Source organism: Arachis ipaensis, chromosome B02 (genome assembly GCF_000816755.2).
Source record: "Arachis ipaensis cultivar K30076 chromosome B02, Araip1.1, whole genome shotgun sequence".
Classification (NCBI taxonomy): Eukaryota; Viridiplantae; Streptophyta; class Magnoliopsida; order Fabales; family Fabaceae; genus Arachis; species Arachis ipaensis.
In genome coordinates, this window is record NC_029786.2 from 104,464,292 (window position 1) to 104,475,497 (window position 11,206).

An 11,206-nucleotide genomic window follows, 5' to 3' on the forward strand; every position below is an offset into this window, starting at 1 on the left:
AAGGGTTGGCCCTCACCCAGTACCAGCCTTCATCCCAAGAAGTCGGTACTGAACACGACCTGCTCCAAAGAAGTCAGATACGAGGGTTAGCTGGCGGATAACACTCATTCGAATGAGTAACTACCCCTAGAAACTCTCTAACCACTTCATGGAGCCATATCTTAACCTCCCTAAGATATGGGAATGGTTATCCACCTAAAAAGGTGGCACTACTTCAGCGGTGGTTATTGGTTCACCACTATAAATACGCTGACACCATTCAGGTATCCCTAAGTTCCAATACTCTCTAACCTGCTCACACTCTTGCTAACTTAGGCATCGGAGTGTCTTTGCAGGTACCACCCCAAGAGAATTTGAACACTGGAAACAATGAGGCAGACCAGACCCTTCACCAGGAAGCCAATGATCAACACAGGGAAGGCACCTCCGGAATCAAAAACCCGAAGGTAAACTCCTCGGAGGGGCGCGAATCAGAAAAAGAAGGATCATCCCACGCAATTGAGCTCATGGGATTAGTCCACAGTCGCCTCGAGCAGCTAGAACAGGAACGGGAACGACAAAAAGAAACCGAAAAGAACCTAAAAGAGGAGATGGAGCGACGAAAAGAGTTAGAAAGAAAACTCTTAAAGTTAGAATCCTCCCTCAAAGGTCAGAACTCCCACGACGGTAGAGAAGATTCTCCCTTAGGAGAGAAAGATCCTTTTAGCGAGGACATAATGAGGGCAAAAGTTCCGAGAAACTTTAGAAGCCCCGATATGGACCTTTACGACGGAACCACTGATCCAAAGCATCATCTGAGAAACTTTAAAAGTCGGATGTATCTGGCTGACACTTCTGATGCTACGCGATGCAAAGCTTTTCCGACAACCTTGTCAAAAGCAGCGATGAAGTGGTTCGACAGCCTCCCTCCGAGGTCAATTACCAGTTTTGAAGACCTCTCAAGAAAGTTCTTGATGAGGTTCTCCATCCAGAAAGACAAAGTAAAACATGCACCAAGTCTCCTGGGAATAAAACAGGAGGTCGGGGAGTCCTTACGGGCATATATGGAAAGGTTCAACAAAGCATGTTTGGAGATTCCGATCTCTTCGCCTGGAAGGCCTCCGACATGCCTGGGATAGATCCAGAACTCATGTCCCACAAGCTCTCGGTCTACTCGGGATCTCGACCTGTACAACAACGAAGACGCAAGCTTGGCCCAAAGCGAGCTCTAATAGTAGATGAGCAAGTACAAGCGCTCCTAGAAGCCGGTTTTATCAGAGAAGTTGAATATCCAACATGGCTAGCCAATGTGGTGCTAGTCAAAAAACAAAATGGTAAATGGAGAATGTGCGTCGACTATACCGACTTAAATAAGGCATGTCCCAAGGACCCTTATCCACTACCAAGCATTGACACCCTAGTAGACTCTAGCTCGGGGTATCAATACTTGTCGTTCATGGACGCCTACTCAGGGTATAACCAAATCCCGATGTATAAACCAGACCAGGAAAAAACATCATTCATCACGCCCAGAGCTAACTTTTGCTACGTGGTCATGCCATTTGGATTGAAAAATGCAGGGGCCACATATCAGAGGCTGATGAATAAGGTATTTGCCCCTCACCTAGGGAGCTTAATGGAAGTGTACGTCGACGATATGCTGGTAAAGACCAAGAAAGAAGTCGACCTCTTGTATGACCTTTCACAAGTCTTTGACACCATAAGGTTGCACGGGATGAGACTAAATCCTGCAAAGTGCGCCTTTGCGGTGGAGGCAGGAAAATTTCTAGGATTCATGCTAACACAAAGAGGGATCGAAGCCAATCCCGACAAGTGTAGAGCCATCCTAGAAATGAGAAGCCCGACTTGTTTGAGAGAGGTCCAACAGCTGAATGGCCGACTAGCAGCTCTCTCCAGATTTTTGGCAGGATCAGCACTAAGATCCCTTCCACTGTTCTCCCTATTGAGAAAGGAACACCAATTTGAATGGACTCCCGAATGCGAGGAGGCGTTCCAAGAGTTCAAAAAGTTTTTGAGCCAACCTCCTATTTTGACCCGACCTGTAGCCGGAAAAGACCTCGTCCTATACCTATCCGTGGCAGACAAGGCCGTCTCAGCAGCCTTGATAAGAGAAGACGAGGACGGTCAACACCCAATCTATTTCATCAGTAAAGTTCTACAGGGCCCTGAGCTAAGGTATCACAAATTAGAGAAGTTTGCCTACTCCTTAGTGGTAGCCTCTCGAAGGCTACGGCCTTACTTTCAAGCTCACACAATAAGAGTCCGCACGAACCAACCCATGAAGCAAATCCTCCAAAAGACGGATGTTGCAGGAAGAATGGTTCAATGGGCAATAGAGCTCTCCGAGTTCGACTTGAAGTACGAAACTCGGACGGCGATTAAAGCCCAGTGCCTCGCCGCCTTCATTGCAGAATATGCAGGGGATCAAGAGGATAAACCAACTACATGGGAACTCTATGTAGATGGATCCTCCAATAAAACAGGAAGCGGCGCATGCATAATATTGGTAGATGAAAGGGAAACCCAGATAGAGGTTTCCCTCAAGTTTGAATTCCCAGCTTCAAATAATCAGGCAGAATATGAAGCCTTGATTGCAGGATTGAAGCTGGCAGAAGAAGTCGGTGCTACGAAGGTAATGATATACAGTGACTCTCAAGTGGTGACCTCCCAAATAAGTGGAGAATATCAGGCAAAAGACCCAAATATGAAGAGATACTTGGAAAAAACTCTGGAACACCTTGGGCGTTTTGCAGAAACCGAGGTCACGCACATAACTCGGGACCTAAATAGCAGAGCAGACGCCCTATCCAAGTTAGCAAGTACCAAGCCAGGAGGAAATAACAGAAGCCTGATCCAAGAAACCCTCCAGGAACCTTAAGTGGTAAAAGTGGAAGACAAACAAAAAGTCTTTGAAGTGGTCGGATTAAACCTCGAATGGATGAACCCCTTAGTCGAATACCTGAAATTCGACATCCTCCCCAAGGAGGAAAAGGAGGCCAAGAAAATCCGAAGGGAAGCACAACACTATACCTTGGTGAAAAATATTCTCTATAGAAGGGGGATATCAACACCATTGTTAAAGTGTGTACCGACCTCAAGAGCCACCGAGGTATTAAAGGAGGTACATAGTGGAATCTGCAGTGGATAGAAGCAGAACCACTGGCCACCATCACTGCGCAAAGAAGTCGGAGGTTCCTCTACAAAAATATAATCACAAGGTATGGGATACCTTATTCCATTACCACAGATAACGGAACCCAGTTCACCGACTCCACCTTTAGAAGCCTAGTAGCCAGTATGAACATCAAACACCAGTTCACCTCAGTGGAACACCCACAAGCCAATGGGCAAGCCGAAGCAGCCAACAAAGTCATACTGGCAGGGTTGAAGAAAAGATTACAAGATGCGAAAGGAGCTTGGGCTGAAGAGCTCCAACAAGTACTATGGGCTTACAGAACAACCCCCCAATCCGCCACTGGAGAAACTCCCTTCCGACTAGTTTATGGCGTAGAAGCCATGATCCCAATAGAGGTCAATGAGCAAAGCCCAAGAGTGATTTTCCACGACGAGATCAGGAATATACAAGGGCACAAAGAGGAGCTCGACTTGCTCCCCGAAATCCGAGAAGAAGCCCAGATAAGAGAAGTAACGTTGAAGCAAAGGATGACCGCGAGATACAACAAAAAAGTCATTCGAAGGAGTTTCACCCCAGATGACTTGGTCCTAATCAGAAACGATATTGGAGTCAACAAATCGGGGGAAGGAAAGCTCGCTGCTAATTGGAAAGGACCATACAAGATCAACGAGGTCTTAGGAAAAGGCTATTATAGGGTAACCGACTTCGACGGCAACGAGTTACCAAGATCATGGCATGCTTGTAATATGAAAAGGTACTACAGCTAAAAGCGAACCCTACTCCCTGATGTACTCTTTTCCCAATTTCATGATTTTTTCCCAAAATCAAAGGGTTTTTTCTGAAAAGGGTTTTTAACGAGGCATCATAGTAGGGGCTAAGGGAAAATAAATTATCAAAAGCCCTTAGTAGCAATAAGGTACCTCCTCAATTAATAAAAATCTCTTTCAAATATCTCTTTTAAATTCCCTTTTTATTCTCTTTCTACGAAACGCGCCGATTTAAGCTCGACAAAACGTGAAAATCCCATGAACCGACCTAGATGGTCGTCAGGATAAAACGACGAGGTACAAGTCGGCGTAAAGAGGCTATAGAAGTCGATCATGATAAACTCGGGAGCAATCCGACTCATAAGTCGGAAAGCGAAGCCGAGTAAAATTAAAATGAATCGCAAAAGTAGCCTAAGTCACGAAAAACTCAATGAAACAAAATTGAGTACTAGGAATAACAAAAAGAGATAGGAAAAAGCTAAGAAAAAGTTATAAGGCTGCCTTGAAGATCAAAAAAGATTCAGAAAAGCAGGCAAGCCCCAAAGGAAAGGTGTTTTTCCAGAAAAGATCAAAGAGTCAAAAGAACCACGAATAGAAAAGCATGCGCGCATAAGGTAACTCAAAACCCTTATCCGAAAAAGGGCATTCATTTAAACGCTAAATTAAACCCTTATTAAAAAGGGTATCGAAAATTTGTTTTGTTTACGGCCCTAAAAGGCCAAAAAATTGTTGCAAACATCAACAAATAAATATAAAAGAGTTTAAAAAGAGGGGCCCACAGGCCGGGCCCCAATAACCAAAATCACTTCTTAGCAAGAGGAGTAGAAGGATCACCACCACCAGGACCAGGAGTTGGAGAGAAAGTCGGAGGAGCGCCAGAAGAACTCGGAGCGTCCTTAGAGCGAGGAGGGGACTCTATGATCCTCTGCCCCCGAGTCTTCAAATCAGACTCAGACTCCACCACGGGGACAGGAGGATCCACGATGGCACCATCAATAACAATCTTATCAGGGTCCAAAGGAGAAAGGTCCAAGTCAGGAGCAATGACTCCGACCTGCTCCTTAAAAACCCTCCAAGCCTCATCAGCACCATCCGCAATAGAGTCCTCCAACTCGGTATAGGCCTTCCGGGCATTCAGCAAGTCATTCTTTACAGACACAAGATCAGCAAATAAACTGTTGTAGCTGGCTTGCGCTGCCTTCCTCAAATCCACCTCCATGTTGCATTGGGCTTGCAACTTCTTCTCCTTCTCCCGGAGGCTGCCTCTCTCCTCCTTCAGCTTGGCAACTTCCCCCTCCAACTCCTTCTCATGCTCCTGATATATGCGAAGCCTGCCTTCCAGCTCCTCAACCCTCGAGGTCGTCCCTAAAGAGCTGAGAGGAGTCTTCTCAAATATATCTAAGAGTTTGCCACAAACCCCCGCCGTCCTGAGACTCTCCTCAACCACAGTGGTGAGGTAGTGCCGAACAGAAACATCATCCATACTCATACGAGCATGGGGATAAATGTTCTTTCGGACGAACGCAAGAGCGTCCGCCTCACCAGAAGCGCCAGACTCTAAGGTCTTGCGCTTCTTCGGCTCTGGTTCAGGAGTAGGTCGGACAACCATTCAGGTATCCCTAAGTTCCAATACTCTCTAACCTGCTCACACTCTTGCTAACTTAGGCATCGGAGTGTCTTTGCAGGTACCCCCCCCCATTCTTTCACACATACAAGTCGGACGGAGGAACGCCGAATAACATATCCACTCGAAAGCCACCTCCTTCATACGTTTGGCCAACCAACGCCATCCAGCCCATTAATCTCCGGTTACCCATCGTAACAATACCAAAGAAATACTTTTCGTCTTTCTTACAAGGTCATTAAATTCATCTTTAATCTTGTTTATGACATTCAAAAGTGTTTCTGAGCCGAGATCATTCAATGCATCCGCAAAATCTATTTGTGAATATATTGAATACCTCACTTAAGTTCTTTATTGTAGCAGAAAATCAATAAATTCTTGCAGTAGAAGAAATTCACAAAGATGAGAAAATAGAATGAGAGAAATGAAAGATTAAAATGTTTGGACTGAATTAAGAACAATCACATTACACCTCTTTTATGGAATTTTTACTATTAAAAAATAAAATAAAAAACTTTTTTTTTAAAAGATATTAATAAGATAAATATTATTTTATTAATATAAAATAAAAGTGTTTCCATAAGGAAGTACAAAAGAATTGGGTATTCTCATTTATCACCAACTGTGACTGAAAGACTAAGAGCTTAAAGAAGAGTAAAGTAAGAGTAAAGAAAATTAGTAGCATCTATCAGGTATGGTTCACGAGTTCACACACTAATTTGCTGACTTCTTTCACTATCTCTGGTGCCGGGCTTATTACCTTTTCTCAAAAACACACCGATTCCTCGCTTTCCAAGTGCTCCAATACAGCGCCGCTATGAGGAGGGTCTTTTGTCTACCATCGAATTGAGCCGCTGCCCAGTATAAGACTCGTTGCCACCAATAATTGAAAAAAGTTTCTTCTTCTCTCATCCATAGGTCAGGGGTTATTAAGTTTAGACTCCATATTATTGAAGACAGGGGGCATTGGAACAAAGCATGAGAAATTGATTCAGCCTTCAACATGCATCTTGGACAAGTGACAGGAGTGGATGCGAACCGGCTGTGAACTTGTTGCAACACCAGAAGCTTTTCATGAAGACTTTTCCATAGAAAAATCTTAATTTTATGTGGTAATTTCAACTCCCAAATGCTATTTCAGACTCTGTTGTGTATGTTCTGGGGCCTCAATGAAGTAGGAGAATGAAAGAATCCATAAGCAATTTTGTATCCTGACCCAACTTCATATATACCAGATTTTGTCCAGCACCAATTAACTTCATCCTCCTCCTCTGTTGGTTTGATTGAAAAAATTTTATTGCATATATCAACCGAAAAAATCGACTCAATCAGATTTCTATTCCAGCTTCTATCAGGATTTAGTAACGCACTAACGTAATACACTTGCAGATTTGGCGGGATTGTGAGTGCATTTTGAGGGACATTAAAGGGCACTGGTAGTGGGAGCCAGGGGTCATAGAAGATGCGAACATTAGTGTCAGAGCCTATTTTCCATAACAAGCCTTTCTCGATCACCTTGCGCCCTTCAAGAACACTTCTCCAACCCCACGATGATACGCTTTCTATCTCTGCATGTAGGAAATCTGTATATCTGAAATATTTAGTTTTGAGCATTCTTGATATAGTAGAATTAGGGTATTTCATTAGACGCCAACATTACTTGCCCAATAAAGCCAAATTTTGCGCCCTTGGATCCTTGATCCCCAGCCCTCCATCTTTTTTCGGTCTCGTCATTATGTCCCATTTAATCCAAACCATTCTTCGTTTTGCGCCTTTTTGACCCCACCAAAATTGCGAGAGCATGCTATGAATCTCAGTCAACAGCGTGTCCGGAAGCTTGAAACAAGAGAGTGTATAAATAGGAATCGCCTCCCCCACCGCTCTCAATAGCGTGTGCCTGCCACCTGATGACAATAGACTTCTTTTCCAACCCATAATCCTCTTCTGAACTTTATCCTTGATAGCTCCAAAGGTTGCTTTCTTTGATTTTTGAACTATAGAGGGCAGTCCCAGGTATTTGTCTTGTGCTTCGATATGTTCAATATTTAGTGTTTGAGCAACTGCTAGTCTTGTGTTCTGAGGTGTGTTGTGACTGAAAAAGATAGCCGACTTATTCAAATTGACTTTTTGTCCACTGAAACCCTCATAGGACTCTAGCAATTCTAGAATGCTTTGGCTTGTATTAGGTGCGCTCTTGCAAAAAATGATTGAATCATCACCAAACAAAAAGTGATTAACTGTTTGGCATCTCCGATTAACTTGAACTCCTTGAATTAATCTGTTTTGCTCTGCCTTGTGTAGCAAGAAGGAAAGTCCTTCTGCACAAAAAAGAAAGAGATATAGAGATAGGTGGTCACCCTGTCGGATGCCCCTATTTGGCCTAAAATATCCAAAAGGTTGACCTTCCACAACGACAGAGTAAGAAACAGTTACCAATTCCTTAGTCCAGTTAATCCATTTAGCATCAAAACCCAGCTTATCCATAATATACCATAAAAAATGCCATTCAACCCTATCATAAGCCTTGCTCATGTCTAGTTTAATAGCCATCTCATGCTCTGCCCCACTTCTCTTATTTTTCAAATAGTGCATACATTCGTGGGCAATTAGAATATTATCTGAAATGAGTCTTCCTTTGAGAAACGCACTCTGATTTGGAAATACACGATTAAACCAGACTCAACTTAATATTATACAATTCACTTAAATAAAAAAATCTTACATAAATTTTTCCAATCACGTTTATATGTAAATTAAACGAGCTAGACTAAATTTAACTCTTTATATAAATCGAAAGATACTAATTCAATTTGTGTATACATACTATGGTAAAATTTAATCAATCTGTTTCAATTTATACATAAATACATAAAAACTAATAAATCTAATCAACTTCTTTCGATTTATACAAACATGTGAGCCCATAGTAAATCTACACATACCGTTTTGATTTAGTATTAAGACACAATGTTGATGTTCGACCTGAATTATCAATCCCCTTCGATTTTATTTGGGATTCTAATTTCTCTTCAGCTTAGATAGAGCCCATTAATTAGCAAAATAACAGTTGTCCCTAGCCCTACATTACTTATTTAATTTAATGATAATAAATGATTGAAAATTTGACAAAAAGCATGAAGGTGGAGGGTTATGCAAAAATAATAACAACTGTATTTAATATAATAAATTCTAAAATTTAAAAAATCATGATAAACGTAAATATAAAATAAATTGATAAATTATGATCATTCTAATATAATAAACACAAAATAAAATATTTACAAATTTATGTATTTTATTTTAATATTTATAACAATATTTAAAAAATACACACAAAAATTTATTATTTTAATATTTGTGGTAATATTTGAATAAACATTATTTTAATATAAGGCTAGAAGCCGTGGCTACACAAACGAACGACGAAAAAGAAAAATCAGTTCACTCAATTGAAAAATGGTTAGCCTTGCTAGAAAATACTTATGGACAATATGTCAATATCAACGTTCGCAATAACATCAAATAAAAGCTTCATTCAAGCCGTGTAAAATTGCTCAATATTTTGGATATAGCTCAAGAAATGTATAATTCCATGAGATGTTATGATGAGAGGATTGTATGAATATGGGGTGGAGAAAAATCGCTAGTAGCAATAATTTTGAAACGTAGAAATAGCTTTTAGGAAATATATATCAAAAATGGCAAAGTAATGAATAATTGGGCATGTTACACATGCATGTAATTATGTTGGTTCAATACCAGAAAAACTCAATACTATTAAATAAAACGTGAAATATATGCGTCCAACACATAAAAAAATTACTCTTGCTCAACGCTTCTTCTCCTCCACGCTTCTTCTTCTTCTCCCGTACTTCTTCTTCTTCTTCTTCTCACGCTCGTTTACGTACGGAACGTCTTCTTCTTCTTCGCCTTCTTCTTCGCGTTCCTCCTTCTCCTCCTTTTTCACGTTCCTTATTCTTCACGTATTTTCTCCTTATCGTCATTCTTTTGTTGTTGTATGTTGCTGCTGTGTTTTTTTGACTTTTCCTCCTTCTCTCTATGGTGAAGAAGCAGTAGAATGTGAGGAAGAAGAGTTTTAAATAGTGCAGAATGAACCGAACACAGTATTCATGGTGAACCGAACACAATACAATTGTATAGTACTGAGTGAACGAAACATAATCCATTATATAAAATCAAATTCAAACAGCTTTCGCATTCCTTTTTCTTCACATGTTTTATCCTTATCGTCATTCTTTTGTTGTTGTTGCTGCTGTATTTTTTTGTCTTTTCTTCATTCTCTCTCTGGTGAAGAAGTAATAGAAGGTGAGGAAGAAGAGTTTTGAATAGTGCAGAATGAACCGAACACAGTACTCATGGTGAACCGAACATAGTACTCATGATGAACCGAACACAATACAATTGTATAGTACTGAGTGAACGAAATATAATCTATTATATAAAATCAAATTCAAATAACTCTGCCTACAATTTAGATATTATCAATTCAATTCGGTACACCTCCGTCCATTTAATTCAATTCAAATTAGCAATTGCATGTCATTCAATTCGATTCAAAATTGAATAATCCAAACTTTGTCAATTTGATTCGTTTCAGAAGAGTAATCCAAATCGCTCTCCTGATTTGAAGTTGAGTCATTTATTTTTTCGATTTAGAAGTGCAGATCGAAAAAGAAAACGAAGAAGAATAGGAAGAAAATAAAATGCAACGTAACCAGATCGAAATAAGAAAACGAGAAGATGAACACGATCAGAGGAGAACGACGAAGGCAATGCAGATCAATAAGGAAGAATGCGAGCAGAGAAGAAGAAGGAGGAGGAAGAAGAGGTTTATGTTGCAGCAGAAGGTTTACGTTGAGTAAAATTTTAGGTTACAGCACGTTATATGTAGCGCGTGTATGACAAACGAGTAAAGGGTGAGAAATGCGCGTGTAGAAAAAATTAGTAAAAAATATATGATGCAGAACTTTTCCGTAAATAATAATAATAACTTTAAGAGCTGAAATTGCTAGACTCATTTTAGAGTTCAGAGTGTTTTCTTTTTTCAAACCATATATATATATATATATAAAATAATTAGAAAAAATATGAGAAGTCAATGAAATATTTGTACAATGTATACAATGGAGGATTAGGAAGTATTAAAGATATAATCATTAGTGTTAGCTGAAATTTTTGGGATGAGTAGTATCATGACATGGTATTAGAGCTCTGGATCCGAAAGATCAAGAGTTTGATCTTTGGTGAATCCTAAAATCAGTTTAAACTTTTGGAATTTGGATCCTCTAAATTTTAAATTTGTACTTTAGAAAGTAAAGTGTAATCTTCTACCTTTGAATGGTTTCTCTTTCATATTTATTTTTTGTCCTACCTATAAAATAAATGGTGAGAGATCACACTTTATTCTCTAAAATGAAATTCAAACTTTAAAGAATTCAAATCCAAACTTTTGGAAAGATGTTTATTATCCCTAGTATTCAAATAGTTATTCTAGATAATATAAGAGATGTTTATTTTATAACTCAATAGCCCATTGTACAACGAGAATATTGCCAGTAGTTATTATCAAACAGATGGATTGCATAGTATAGATGGTAGGAAAATTAATTGAAATTTTATATAAAATAAAAAATAAAATAAAATACATAAAATATAAAT